The following is a 12,759-nucleotide window of genomic DNA, read 5'->3' on the forward strand; positions in this document are numbered from 1 at the left end:
AGGATTGAACCCAAGGGCATTCTACCTCTGGGCTATATGATCAGCCCTACCTACCTATTATTTATTTATTCACTTATGTGCAGTACTGGGGATGGAACTCAGGGGCATTCTACCTCTGAGCCATACCTGAGCCTAATTTTTTATTCTTTATTTTGAAAGAGGGTCTCACTGAGTTGCAAAGGCCTCACTAAGTAGCTGAGGCTGTCTGAGAACTGCAATCCTGTCTCAGCCTCCCAAATGCTGGGATTACAAACATGCACCACCATGCCCGGCCCTATTTATTTATTTTGCAATACTAGGGATTGAACCCAGGGTCATTCTACCTCTGAGTAGATCCCAGCCCTATTTTTTACTTTATTTTGAAACACGCTTTTACTAAGTTGCAGAAGGCCTCTCTAAGTAGCTGAGGCTGGTGAACCTAAGTACTGGGGATTACAAACATGGACCACAACACCTGACTGGTTTTTATTTTTAAATAGGGTCTTGCTAAATTGCTGAGACTATCCTCCAACTTGTAGTCCTCTTGTTTCAGACTCTAGTACTGGGATTACAAGCGTGTGCCACCATGCCAGGCTTGCCTCTTCCTAAGAACCCTTGTAGCTAGGTGTGGTGGCACACGCTTGTAATCCCAGTAATTTGGGAGGTTGAGACAGCAGGATCACAGATTTACTGCCAGCTTCAGCTACTTAGTGAGGCCCTCTACAACTTAGTGAGATCCTGTCTCAAAATAAAGATTAATAGGGCCGGGCGTGGTGGCGCACGCTTGTAATCCCCGCGCTTGGGAGGCGGAGACAGGAGGATCGCGCAGGTTCGAAGCCAGTCATGCTGGCTTAGGAGACCCTGTTTCCAAATAAAAATGTAAAAATAGGTCTGGGAGTGTAGCCCAGAGGTAGAAGGGCTTCCAGGAACCCCAGTACCACCAAAAAAAAAAAAAAAAAAAAAAAAAGATTATTTAATAAATAGGGCTGGGAGCCGGGTGTGGTAGCCGATTATAATCTCAGTACTTGGGCAGCTAAGGAAGATCACAGATTCATGGCCAGCTCAGCTACTTTGTGAGGCCCTCCTCAACTTAGTGAGACCCTATTTCAAAATAAGGTTAGTAAACAGGGCTGAGAGCCGGAGTGATCTAATAGCTGGGAGAATGAAGACAGGAGCATCACAGACTCACAGCAAGCCTCTGTTACTTAGGCCCCACCATAACTTAATGAGACCCTGTTTCAAAATAAAGAATAAAAATATGGCTGGGGAGCCAGGTGTGGTGGCACACACTTGTAATCCCAGCATTTGGGAGACTGAGACAGGAGGATGCAGTTAGACAGCTCAGCTATTTAGAAAGGCACTTTGCAACTCAGTGAGACTTTGTTTCAAAATAAAGAATACAAAATAGGGTTGGGGGTATAGGATGTCCCAGAGGTTCCTTCCCCAGTAATGAACAACAACAACAACAACAACAACAACAACAACAACAACAACAACAACAACAACAAAAAGCTGGGAATGCTGCTAGGAAGTAGAACACACCTGGGTTCAATCCTCCTTACCATAAAGGGGGTGGGGGTGGGGTGGAGGTATAGCTTGTAGGTAGAATGTGTCTGGGTTCAATCTTTGGTAAATACATACAAGCAAGCAGTTGTGATTACTCTGGGCCACCCAGATAATCCAAAAAGTTTGCCTATTTTAGGTCAGCTGATTAGCAACCTTAATTACTTTTTCATATATGACCTAACATATTTGTCGGTTTGAAGTGTTAGGATGTGGACATTTGGGGGAGGAATCTATTACTTGATCTACTTTAATAATGAGTCCGTTTTGCTGAAGAAAAAAATCACAAACAGCACAAAAATCAGGTCACAGAGGAGTACATTTCTTAATTTAGAGCTCAAAGTACATATAAATACAATTTCTGGGTAATGAAATGACATGAATAGATTTGGGTCTGAAATGACATGTTAAGCCAGGAGTGGGGTGCATGGGTAGTACTTGAGAGGCTGAGACAAGAGCTTCCCAAGTTTGTGGCCAGCCTCAGCAATTTAGTGATACATCAACCTAGAAAAACCTTGTTTCAAAGTAAAAATAAAATAGGGCTGGGGGTGTAGCTTGGAGGTAGAACCCCCAGTACCACCTGAAAAGAAAAAAATAAAAGGACATGTTTTAAAATGGGCATTTTAGACAAGCATTGTGGCACACTTAAAATCTCAGCTACTTGAGAGGCTGACTCAGAAGGATCATGAGTTCAAGACCAGGCTGAACAATTTAGGGAGATCCTATCTCAAAATAAAATAAAACGAGCTGGGGAAAGCTGAGCATGGTGGCACATGTTTGTAATCCCAGTATTTGGGAAGCTGAGACCGGGGGATCTAAAGTTCACGGCTAGCCTGAGCTACTTAGTAAGGATACGCCGCAACTTAGTGAGATCCTGTTTCAAAATATAGAATAAAAAATTGGGCTGGGAGTGTAGGTCAGAGCTATAATGCCCCTAGGTTCCATCCCTAGTGCCACCATGAAAAACAAAACAAACAAAAAAAAAATCCCAACCCCCCCCCCGCCCCCCCAAAAAAAACCAACTGGGATGTATAGCTCAGTGGTAAAGTGTTTGCCTAGGATGTGGGAGAACTTAGGTTCTTAATGCCCAATACGCCTGTCAAAGGAAACAATCTTACCATGATAAAAGGGCATTTATAAGAAACTCAAAGATGCTGGGCATGGTGGCGCACACTTATAATCCCAGTACTTGGGAAGCTGAGAAAGGAGGATCGCAGTTCTTGGATAGCCTCAGCTACTTAGTGAGGCCTTCTGCAACTTAGTGAGACCGTTTCAAACTAAAGAATAAAAAGTAAGCCAGGCGTGGTGGCACATGCTTGTAATCCCAGCGTTCAGGAGGCTGAGACCAGAGGATTGCGGTTTGCAGACAGCCTCAGCTACTTAGTGAGGCCATCTGCAACTCAGTGAGACCCGGTTTCAAAGTAAAGAATAAAAAATAGGGCAGGGGGTGTAGCTCGGAGGTAGAATGCCCCTGGGTTCCATCCCCAAACCCTAAAAAAAAAAAAAAAAAGAAAAAGAAAAAGAAAAAGTAGGATTGAGGGTTATAGCTCAGAGGTAGAATGCCCCTGGGTTCAACCCCCAGCACAAACAAGAATTTACGGGGATGATAATAAAATGAAGAAGTAAAAATCACCTCTAATCATAGTTAACATGATCCTATATATGGAATAACCCAAGATATCCATAAGAGAGATACTAGAAACAATAAAATCCAAGCCAAGATTGATGGTGCACACCTGTAATCTCAGTTGGGAGGCTGAGACAGGAGGATTAAAAGTTTGAGATCAGCCTCAGCAACTTAGCTAAACCCTCAGCAATTTAGCAAGACCCTGTTTTCTTCTTTCATCCCTGCTACCACAAAGAAAAAAAAAAGAAAAAAAAATGAAAAATAGGGCTGGAGATGCATTTTGGAGGTAGAATGCCCCTGGGTTCCATCCCTGGTACTACAATGAATGAATGAATGAATGAATGAGCAAGCCTGGAATGGTGGTGCAAACTGGAATCTCAGTACTTGGGAGGCTGAGACTGTTGGATCGCAGGTTCACAGCCAGCCTTCCTAACACAGCAAAGCCTTCCACAACTTAGTGAGACCCTGTTTCAAAATAAAATAGCAATGGGATGTAGTTCAGAGGTAGCATACACCCAGGGTTCAATTCCCAGTATCACCACCAAAAAAAAAAAAAAAAAAAAGAGGAAAACAGATAATTCTAACTCCACAATTCTATTCCAAAGTAGAACTAAAACAGTACTCATATAAGTACATGTATATACAAGTTCATAGCAGCATTATTAACATATCCAAAAGCTAGACATAATCCAAACGTCCATCAATAGATAACTATGGAAACAAAGTACTGATACATGCTGTGGTCTAAAACATTGTGTTAAGTGAAAAAAAGCAGTTGCATAGGGACACTTACTGTATAATTTCATTTATGTTAAATATCTGAAATATCTGAATCCATACAGACAAATAGTAATCTGTAATCCCAGTAACTAAAGAGGCTAAAAAAGGAATATCACAAGTTTGAGCCTGGGCAACTTAGTGTCTCAAAATAAAAAATAAAGCCAGGTGTGGTGTCGCACACTTATAATCCCCCCACTTGGGAGGCTGAGACAGGAGGATTGCATAGGTTTGAAGCCAGACTCAGCTTCTTAGTGAGGCTATCAGCAACTTAATGAGACCCTGTTTCCAAATAAAAATAGGTCTGGGAGTATAGCCCAGAGGTAGAAGGCCTCTCGGTTCCACCTCCAGTACCACGAAGGAAGGAAGGAAGGAATAAAGTTCCATACATAATGGCACATGCCTGTAACACCAGTACTTGAAAGGCTGAGACAGGATGATTGCAGGCACAAGACGAGTCTCTACAACTTAGCGAGATTGTTTCAAAATAAAAAATAAAATAGGGCCGGGCGTGGTGGCGCACGCTTGTAATCCCTGTGCTTGGGAGGCGGAGACAGGAGGATCGCGCTGGTTCGGAGCCAGGCGTGCTGGCTTAAGAGACCCTGTTTCCACATTAAAAAAAAAAAAAAAGTTTAAAAAAATAGGTCTGGGCCGGGTGTGGTGGTGCACGCTTGGGAGGCTGAGACAGGAGGATCACATAGGTTCAAAGCCAGCCTCAGCTACTTAGTGAGGCTTTCAGCAACTTAGTGAGACCCTGTTTCCAAATAAAATATAAAATGGGTCTGGGAGTATAGCCTGGAGGTAGAAAGCCTCTGGGTTCCACCCCCAGTACCACCAAAAAAAAAAAAAAAAAAAAAAAAAAAGGTCTGGGAGTATAGCCCGTGGGAGTATATCCCAGAGGTAGGGGCTTCCAGGAACCCCAGTACCACAAAAAAAAATAAATAAATAAAATTAAATAAATAAAATAAAATAAGCCGGGCGTGGTGGCGCATGTTTGTAATCCCCGCGCTTGGGAGGCAGAGACAGGAGGATCGCGCAGGTTCAAAGCTAGCCGCGCGCGCTGGCTTAGGAGACCCTGTTTCCAAATAAAAATGTAAAAATAGGTCTGGGAGTGTAGCCCGGAGATAGAAGGGCTTCCAGGAACCCCAGTACCACCAAAAAAAAAAATAAATAAATAAATAAAATAAAATAAAATAAAATAAAACTGGGCTAGAGGGTATAGCTAGGAAGTCGAATGCTCCTGAGTCCAATCCCCACTACCACAAAAATGGGGAGACTGTGGGTGTAGCCTAGAAGTAGAATACCTGCTAGGAAGAATCCCCAGTACCACAAAAAGGGGTGTGTGTGTGTGTGTGTGTGTGTGTGTGTGTGCTGAGAATCCAATGAGTCCCCAGGTTCAATCCCTAAAGATAGACAAGAAATAAAAATGATGGTTCCAAGTTTGGAGAGATATGGAAATGGGAAAAAACTTTAAAAGACAGGGTATTACAAAATTAATAGAAACACTTTACAACACTGTGAATGTACAAAATACCACCTTTTTTTTTTTTTTTTTTTTTTTTTTTTTTTTTGGCGGTACTGGAGATGGAACCTGGGGCATTCTACACTTAGCAACTTATCAAGACCCTGTTTTAAAAAGAAAGAAGCCGGGCATGGTGGTGCATATTTGTAATCCCAGTGCTTGGGAGGCTGAGACAGGAGGATTTCACAGGTTCAAAGCCAGCCTCAGCTACTTAAGTGAGGCTCTAAGCAACTGAGATGCTGTTTCCAAATAAATTTTAAAATGATCTGGGAGTAGAGCCCGGAGGTAGAAAAGCCCTTGGGTTCCACATCCAGTAAGAAGGAAGGAAGGAAGGGAAGAAGGCCGGCAGGCAGGCGGACAGGTGACCAGATCAGACCTAGAGTGTAACTTGGGAGTAAATCTCTGGGTTCAATCCCCAGTACTGGAAAAAGTTAAACTGACAGATTTTGCAGCACTAGGGACGAAAGGGATGAAACCCCCCCCCGGGGGGGGGGGCGCATTCTACCTCCATGATATACTCCCAGCCGTATTTTTTTTTTTTGGTGGTGGTACTGGGATTCCTGGAAACCCTTCTACCTCCAGGCTACACTCCCAGACCTATTTTTTTATACTTTTTTATTTGGAAACAGGGTCTCTTAAGCCAGCACGGCTGGCTTCAAGCCTGTGAGATCCTCCTGTCTCCGCCTCCCAAGTGAGGGGATTACAAGCGTGCGCCACCACGCTTGGCCCAGCCCTAGTTTTTATTCTTTATTTTTGAAACAGGGTCTGAGTTGCAAAAAGCCTAAGTAGTAGCTGAGGCTGGCTTTGAACCACAATCCTCCTGTCTCAGTCTCCCAGATGCTGGGATTACAAGCGTGCGCCACCACGCCTGGCTTAATAACTTATTTCTCAAAAAATAAATATTAAGAGAGCTGGGCGTGGTGGCATACACTTGTAAACCCAGCATTTGGGAGGCTGAGACTGGAGGACCGTGGTTTGCGGGCAGCCTCAGCTACTTAGTGAGGCCCTCTGCAACTCAGTGAGATCAGGTTTCAAAATAATGAATAAAAACTAGGGCAGGGGGTGTAGCTCAAAGGTCAAATGCCTTTGGGTTCCATCCCCGGGCCCGCAATAAATAAATAAATAAATAAATAAATAAATAAATAAATAAATAAATAAATATTAAGAAAGGATGAGCTAGGCATGAATGGTGGCACATTTCCTTTAATTCTATTACTTAGAAGGCTGAGACAAGAGAATTTCAGGTTCCAAGCCAGTCTTGGCAACTTAGCAAAACCCTCTTTCAAAATAAAAAATAAAATAGGTCTGGGTGTATAGCTTGAGGCAGAATGCCCCTGGGCTCAATCCCCAGTACAGCCCCAGCTGTACTGGGGGAAAAAAAAAAAAAAAAAAAAAAAAAGGAGGAGGAGGAGGAAGTTCTTGACCACTGGAAAGGTAGTTATAAAATGTAAAATTAGAGCTAGGGGGTATAGAGCATGTGCCTAACATGCATGAGGCCCTTGGGTTCAATTTCCTGCATAAGTAAGTAAATAAGTGAAGTACATAAGTGACATGTAACTTAGGTCCCACCATCCAAATCCAATTTAGTGATTCTGATTTACAGCCAAATTTGGGTCCATTAATGCCTAGAAAAACCTTTTTCTCATCATTTAAAAAGTTAAGACAGAGTACATAAGCTGCAAATCTATGAACTACATAAACATCCAAAAAATTCTGCAAAGTGCAAAAGAGTACTACTAATTTGGTAGCCTAAATATTCACATGTTTTAATTGGTGGCTAATATAACCTACCAAGATATCCTTAAGTTATGGATAAGCTCCTAAAGAGCAACCCGCTGTCTTAAATTGTTTTAAAGAAAAATTAAGCCAGGCCTGGTGGCTATACTTGTAGTTCCAGTACAGAAGGATCACAGGTTCAAGGACAGCCTCAGCAAATAGAGGAACTCTCATTAACCTAGTGAAGCTCTTTCAAAATAAAAAAGTGAGCCAGGTGTGGTAGCACATGCTTGTAATCTCAATACTTGGGAGGCTAAGACAGGAAGATGGCAGGTTTGTGGCAAGCATTAGCTACTTCTTAAGGCCCTCTACCACTGAGACCCTGTCTCAAAACAAAAAATGAAAATATCCCAGTAGGAGATGTTCCTACATTCAATACGCAGTACCACCAGAAAAAAAAAAAAAAGAAAGAAAGAAAAAAAAGCCAGGCATGGTGGTGGCACCCTTGTAATCCCAGCATTCAGGAGGCTGAGACCGGAGGATGGCGGCCCTCTGCAATTTAGTGAGACACCGTTTCAAAATAAAGAATAAAAAATAGGGCAGGGGGTGTAGCTCAGAGGTTGAATGCCCCTGGGTTCCATTCCCAGACACACACACACACACACACACACACACACACACACACACACACACACAAAAACAGAGTTTAAGATTGGGGATGTAGCTCAGCAGTAGGGTGCTTGCTTCTAGCATGTAGGAAACCCTGGAGAAAGAGGAAGAGAACAAAGAGAGAAAGAGACAAGATGAGGGAAGAAAGGAAGAGAGAAAAGAGAAGAACAGAGCATGGAAGCACAGGCCTATAGCCCCAGCTATTCAGGAGACCAAGGAAGACAGATCCCAAGTTCCAGGCCAAACTTGGCAACATATTGAGACACCCCCATCTCAAAAAAAAAAAAAAAAAAAAAAAGAGCCAGGCGTGGTGGCACATGCTTGTAATCCCAGTACTTGAGAGGCTGAGACAGGAGGATTCCAAGTTAGCAGCCAGCATCAGCTATTTAGTGAGACCCTGTTTCAAAATAAAGAATAAAAAATCAAGCTGGGGATATAGCTCAGAGGTAGAATGCCCTTGAGTTCCATCTCCAATACCACAAAAAAAGAAAGAAAAATATTAAAAGTATAGAGACAATTTGTTCAAACTTTAACATGTATTACATATTACTAACAAATGTAATTTGTTATATGTAATTCGTAATATGTAAATATCTGGTTTCTCTATTTTCTACATGTATTTATTTATTTATTTGTTTATTTATTGGTGGCACTGGGGTTCCTGGAAACCCTTTTATCTCCGGGCTACACTCCCAGACCTATTTTATATATTTTTAAATTTGGAAACAGGGTCTCTTAAGCCAGCGAGGCTGGCTTCGAACCAGCGCGATCCTTCTGTCTCCACCTGCCAAGCGCGGGGATTATAAGCATGCACCACAACACCCAGCTGTTTTCTACCTTTTTAATTTCACTCACATAAAACACAATTAAACTGGGCTTGGTGGTGTTCACCTGTAATCCCAAGACTTGGGAGGCTGAGACAAGAGGATTCCAGGTTCATGGCCAACCTCAGCTATTTCATGAGGCCCTCTAAAATTTAGTAAAACTCTGTTTCCAAGTAAAGATTAAAAAATAGGGCTGGAGATGCAGCTTGGAAGTAGAATGTACCTGGGTTCAATCCCCAATACAATACCACCCCCCCAAAAAAAATATAATTCTAAATCTTGAGAGAAATAACGAAATAGCCTAAGTAGTGAAAGAGTAGAAAGGAGAGTAAAACCAACTAACTAAGCATTTCTTATCCTGTTTCATTTCTGACAGGGCTTTGAAAATTAGATAACTGAAGTTACTTTATATAAAGTTTGGTTCTCCACTAAGACAACAAAAGGTTGGTTCTTTTCACTATTCTCATATCTACAACCTATATAGACCATATGGTTTTGTTTTGTTTTTTGTAGTACAGGGGATTGAACCCAAGGGCATTCTACCTCTGAGCTACACACCCAGCCCTATTTTTTATTCTTTATTTTGAAACAGTCTAAGTTGTGGAGGGCCTCACTCACTAAAGCTGACACTGGCTGCAAGTCACAATCCTCCTATCTCAGCCTCCCAAGTACTGGGATAACAAGTGTGTGCCGCCATGCCCAACTTACTAATGGTTTTATTTATTTACTTTTTTATTTTTTGGTGGTACTAGGGGTGGAACCCAGAGGCTTTCTACCTCCGGGCTATACTCCCAGACCTTTTTTTTTTTTTTTTTTTGGTGGTCCTGGGGTTCCTGGAAGCCCTTCTACCTCCGGGCTACACTCCCAGACCTATTTTTTTTTTTTTTTTTTTGAAACAGGGTCTCTTACACCAGCGCGGCTGGCTTCAAACCTGCGTGATCCTCCTGTCTCCGCCTCCCAAGCGCGGGGATTACAAGCGTGCACCACCACGCCTGGCCCCAGACCTGTTTTATATTTTATTTGGAAACAGGGTCTCACTAAATAGCCGAGGCTGGCTTCGAACCTGTGCAATCCTCCTGTCTCAGCCTCCCAAGTGCAGGGATTACAAGCGTGTGCCACCATGCCCAGCTTTACTAATTTTTTGTTTGTTTGTTTGTTTGTTGTGGTACTGGGGGTGGAACCTAGGGGCTTTTCTACCTCCAGGCTACACTCCCAGCCCTATTTTATATTTTATTTGGAAGCAGGGATTCACTTAGTTGCTGAGAGCCTCACTAAATAGCTGAGGCTGGCTTTGAACCTGCACAATCCTCCTGTCTCAGCCTCCCAAGAGCGGGGACAAGCATGGGCCACCACGCCTGGCTTTTACTAATGGTTTTAAAGGCACACGCTTATAGTCCCAGTAATTGGGAGACTAAGACCAGAGGATCGAAGGTTCGTGGCCAACCTCAGCTACTGAGGCCCTCTGCAACTTAGCGAGGCCATTTTAAAATAAAAAAATAAAAGCTGGGCGTGGTGGCGCATGATTGTAATCCCAGCATTCCGGAGGCTGAGACCAGAGAATCGTGATTCGTAGACAGCCTCAGCTACTTAGTGAAGCCCTCCACAACTCAGTGAGACCCTGTTTCAAAAACTAAAAAGACTAAAAAGACTAAAATAGCCGGATGTGGTGGTGCACACTTGTAATCCCCGTGCTTGGGAGGTGGAGACAGGAGGATCACGCAGGTTCAAAGCCAGCTGTGCTGGCTTAAGGGACCCTGTTTCCAAATAAAAAAGTATAAAAATTGGTCTGGGAGTGTAGCCTGGAAGTAGAAGGGTTTCCAGGAACCCCAGTACCACAAAAAAAAAAAAAAAAACTAAAATATAGGGCAGGGGGGTGTAGCTTGGAGGTAGAATGCCCCTGGGTTCCATCCCCAGACCCGCAAAAATAAATAAATGACGGACGGACGGACGGACGGACGGACGGAAGGAAGGAAGGAAGGAAGGAAGGAAGGAAGGAAGGAAGGAAGGAAAAAAATAGGGCTAGGGATATAGTTCGGAGATAGAATGCCCCTGGTTCTATCCCCAGTTCCATAAAAATAAATAAAATAAAAAATAAAGTCTAGACTTTTTATTTATTAAATGGATAGGAACAGTGCTATGAACTGAGTGCTGACATTCCCTAAAATTCATATGTTAACTCCTAACCCCTAAAGTGATATTGAGGGGGCTTTATTCAGGTGTGGTGGCACACACCTATAATCCTAGTACATGGAAGGCTAAGACAGAAGGAACACAGGTTCAAAGTCAGCCTCAGCAACTTAACCAGGCTGTTTCCAACTATAAAAAATAGGGCTGCGAGTAGAGCCCAGAGGTAGAAGCCCCCTGGGTTCCACCCCCAGTACCATACACACGGAAGGAAGGAAGGAAGGAAGGAAGGAAGGAAGGAAGGAAGGAAGGAAGGCAGGCAGGCAGGCAGGCAGGCAGGCAGGCAGGCAGGCAGGCAGGCAGGCAGGCTGGCTGGCTGGCTGGCTGGCTGGCTTGGGACTCTACACTCAAGAACAGGATTAGTGTCCTTATAAAGAGATAGGGGAGGTTGGTCCCTTGACCCTTTGGATACATGATGGCACAGCAACAAAACATATCTACATGGGACAAGCCTTCACCAGAAACCAGACAGATCTTGGACTTCCCAGTTCCCAGTACCATGAATAACACATTTCTATTGTTTTTAAATTCCTATGCCTATGATATTTTGTTATAAGCAGCCCAAAAGAATTAAGATACCAAATACTTCTTTGAGTACTAAATTTAGTTGAAACTCTAGAAATAAATTATTTCTACAGACCCTCTTCTACAACAGGATAATTTTTACAACAGCATAACTTTGTGATATAGAATTGTATAATCCCTGTATTATGACACATAAAATATTTTTTTAAAAATCTGTAAGCTTATTTCTGGAATGGAAACACTTTTTAAACATTAGTTTGTCCTATACAAAAGGGGGAAAAAAAGGAAGAAAAATGAAGAAGTTGTTATACTTTGGATCTTAAATAGCCCCAAATTTCATGTGTTCGGGTGACGGCTTTGTTAAAGTGATTGAATCATGAGGGCTTTGATTTTATCAGTGATTAATACACTGAACTAAAGAGAGGTGGGACCTAGTTGAGGAAAGCAGCTTATGGGTGTGCGCCCTGGAAGAATTTGTTTTTTCTTTCCCTCAGCTTTCCAGTTGCCATGAGCTGAGCAGCTTTTCTCAGCCACAAATTTCCACTACAGGTTCTGGTTCACCTCAGGCTCAAAAAGATGAAGCCAGCTGACCACTGATTAAATCCTCAGACACTGTGAACCAAAATACATTTTTCATCCTCTAAAGTCATCTTTGTCAGATATTTTGGTCACAGTGACAAAAACTAACAGATGTTTCATAGAAGCAGACTGCAGAAAATAAGAGAGCTGCTCCAATGTTCTAATGCATTATTCTAGTATCCTTATGATTCGACCCAAACTAAGTATTAATCAACAAAATTAAAAGTGCTTCCTGCAAGCATGTGGTCTTGTCCAGTAGAAGAACCTCACCTTGGATTTATTCCAAAAAAAGGCTCTCAAATGCTCAGCAGCAACTCCTGAAAGGAAACCAGTCCAAATGTAGTAGGATAAATCCCCCCAAAAAGCTGAATCTCTGATCATAGCAACAGGTGACCCTTTCTGTGAAGTTAGAGGATAAGTACACAAATTTATATTACTTTCATCTATTAAATTTTAAAAATGCAAATGCTAACACATGTGCATTATAAATCTTCGTAATGAAGTGCAAAGGGTTAAAGGCTCAATCTTGAAGTAGAATATACACTATTATAAAACTACTGTCAATTTCAAATAATTATACCAAAGATTCCTAACTAAAAGTGCAAAATCATGAATATCTCTACAGTTACAGCATAACCACCATCATACTGAGGTACATAAGCTTTTTTTTTAAAGTTATTTTTATGTGTGCGTGGAGGGGGAAAGGATGGAAGCCACATGCATGCTAAACATATGTTATACCATTAATAAACTACACACCACCCCAAAAGGTTTTTTTTTTTTTTTCTTCTTTA

General features: G+C 42.3%; 1 protein-coding gene across 1 annotated transcript in view; it reads right to left on the reverse strand.

Annotated features, from left to right (window-relative positions):
- The window catches only part of UBE2R2 (ubiquitin conjugating enzyme E2 R2), a gene marked incomplete at both ends in the record, with an annotated part of 76,509 nt that overhangs the window by 11,873 nt on the left and 51,877 nt on the right, over window positions 1–12,759 (reverse strand). The window lies entirely within an intron of this gene.

Source organism: Muscardinus avellanarius (genome assembly GCF_963383645.1).
Source record: "Muscardinus avellanarius genome assembly, chromosome: 13".
Lineage (NCBI taxonomy): Eukaryota > Metazoa > Chordata > Mammalia > Rodentia > Gliridae > Muscardinus > Muscardinus avellanarius.